Raw genomic sequence first — 2857 nt, 5'->3', positions numbered from 1 at the left:
CCTAGTTTAATCCTCTACATCTCTAGGTTTGCTTTTCTTCATGAAGCACTTCCCTATCAAGTGTGAGCCACTTCTTCTTCTCATTTTTTCTCCCCCTTCTCCACCTTTTTCTTCTTCTTCTCTTCCCTCTTTCTGTCTTTATTCACTGTTTGCTGCCCACATCCAAGGAAAAAGGATAATTACCTTGATGAAGAAATGTACCTTAGAACATACTACCTAGAATATGATCCAAGACAGTTCGTTCCTTTTGACCTACACTTGGAGAAAATAAGGTACAGGGAATCTGGGAACAAACAAAAGGGAAGACTTTTGGTGAGAAGAAAAGATTAACCTCTCTGGGAAGGAAAGACTAAGCCTGTCATGGAAAAAGAGTATTGTTTATTTCTGCAAATATCTCGGCAATTCTAAGAATGGAAGACTGTGAAAATTGAGAGAATTTGTAATTGCTTTTCTTTAGGAATTTATGTATTTCTCATCTCTCCTACCCTACGAATATATAAGGCATCGATTGGGGATCTGCCAATTGGACCAGTGCTCCAGGGACCAATTTAGAATCCATAGCCCTGGGTGGTGTAGTGGTTAAGTGTTATGGCTGCCAAACAAATGGTCAGCAGTTCAAATCCACCAGGCCTCCTTGGAAACTCTAGGGGGCAGTTCTACTCTGTCTTATAGGGTCGCTATGAGTCAGAATCAACGCTCCGGCCGTGGGTTTGGTTTTTGGTTTAACCCTGGGCCACCTGCATATCGGGTGATTCTTCTACTTGTTGGTAGAGAATCAAGTTGTTAAAGCCTATGTTATGAATGGATTATAATAAAATATTTTCCTGGCATTAAATGCAGGCATTTCCGACAAGGTGTACTATTGTTTAGGCTTCCAGACCTTTCTCCCTCAAGTAATGCCACCTTATTTTTAAGACAGGAAAGGTCTAAATATAGCATTTTTTTTATGGCTCCCCCTTTCCTCATGCTGTCATCTGCACGCCTTTATTTCAGAGTTCAGTTCTTGGCTCATGTTTCTCTACCCAAATGCACCATTATTATCAGTGACTAGAGGAGAGTGCCTTTCAAGAAATATGTCATTTCTTATAATCTCACAATTTACTAATTCTAAGTAATTGTGATCTTCACGGGTTTCAGCTGCTATTTGATTTCTGTTTTGAATGTGGTTGAAGTTTCTTCCTTTTGCAAAGTGAAAAGTTTGAAAACAAACCCAATGCTCCCTAACAACATTTTCACTTTTAGGTTTGGACTACTTCTTTAGTGTATTGCTCCAGTGGCCTGATGGACAACGCCTCTGATTCTGGATCAGAAGACTGAAAGTTTGAGTCCCTTCTTGGTGCCTTGTTTCTGGTTTGGCAAGCAGTAGAAGCCCCTTGAATTGACCTCCAATGGCCAGTGTTTATTTTAGGAAATGTAAGTAACTCAGATGTATCTGTGTATCCTTATCCTTCTCTCCCCTCCCTCTCCTCACACCCGCCCATAGCCCTTTGGCTGCATGCATCTCCCTCAGGAATCTGATGTGATATTAAATGACCACCTTATGACGTTATATAAAGTTCTAAAGAGAAGGAACTGGAATTCTGTTGGCATATGTAAGAAATGTACTTGCCAGTACTCTTGTGATTTTAATTCAGCTGGGTGTATGTGTGTGGTGTGGGGTGTTTTCTACAACATGGTGTTTGAAAACCCTTAGTGAAAGTCCTTTTATGATTAACCAGAATAATCGCTCAGCAAACCATGCAACTCATCTGCTTTTTATAATTCCCAACGTTTCCGTTCTTTTCTCCTTTCGAAAACACTTTTTGCGTATTCGTATGGAAATAAACACATTGTTTGATGGATTATGTTTCCCCATTTCTACTCCAGAATAAGAAGCCCTTCACACTAATGTGCTCAATAACCCTCTGTTCCCCATTACAGTGTCACTAAGAACAACACAGAAAAAGAAGGACTGAAAGAGGAGAGAAAGAACAGTCTCGATCATTTCTTTAGGAATTTCCTTAGTTTTCTGAGTAGTGTTTGGAGCGTGGGACAGCCTGAGGTTACCAAGCAGAGAAGCTTCTTCCTGTTTTACCTTCCATTCTTGGCACTCCTTCTCTACCAACCCATCCATAGTCTTCAAAAATTGGAAAACACTTTTCAGACGTGGATGGCAACAGACCTCACAGAATTTCAGGTTTGTGAGTAGGTAATATTGCATGAGATTTACATTTACAAACGTACAAGTCCTGTAAACAATACTTTCAGGTATAACTAAACTGGCACCCCGCGTCCCCTCCCTCACCCGGTAGCCGAAATAGCTCAGTTGGGAGAGCGTTAGACTGAAGATCTAAAGGTCCCTGGTTCAATCCCGGGTTTTGGCAGTTCTGTTGACATATGCATAATTATTATTATCTTTTTTTTTTTTTTTAATAACAGTTGCATTCCAAGGCTTTAGGATTCTAATAAAAACTAACTGTAAATAAAGTTAAGCAAAAACTTGTACGGAAGGAGGGCGCAGCTCAGTGGTAGACCGCATGCTTTGTATGTAAGAGGTTTAGGGATGGATCCCCAGCACGTCCAGAGTTTTCCTCTGTTTAAACACTGTTTAAAGTCATTCTTTCAGGAAAGAAAGAGCCCCCGGGTCGTCCACTAGTTGAGAACTGGGCTACCAACCAAAGGGCAACTGGCAGATTCTAGGAAACACTATGGAGCAGTTTTATCTTGTCCTATATTGTTCCTATGCGTCGGAATCCACTCAACAGCAACAGTTTTATTTAATTTTTCCCCTGAAGGAATACCGATGTAGTTCTCCTAATATTTTCCATATCATTCCTGCACACATACAAAGGAAAAATATAACCCGGTGGATTCCCTT

At 40.6% G+C, this 2857-nt stretch overlaps 1 non-coding gene across 1 annotated transcript; it reads left to right on the top strand.

The window, feature by feature from the left end:
• The first annotated feature begins 2290 nt into the window (after positions 1-2290).
• On the top strand, positions 2291-2363 carry TRNAF-GAA (transfer RNA phenylalanine (anticodon GAA)). The gene has a single exon. It is a non-coding gene; the product is annotated as a tRNA-Phe (tRNA).
• Positions 2364-2857: the final 494 nt, after the last annotated feature.

This window comes from Elephas maximus, chromosome 1, assembly GCF_024166365.1.
Source record: "Elephas maximus indicus isolate mEleMax1 chromosome 1, mEleMax1 primary haplotype, whole genome shotgun sequence".
Taxonomy (NCBI): Eukaryota; Metazoa; Chordata; class Mammalia; order Proboscidea; family Elephantidae; genus Elephas; species Elephas maximus.
This window is presented reverse-complemented; position numbering and strand designations above follow the sequence as displayed.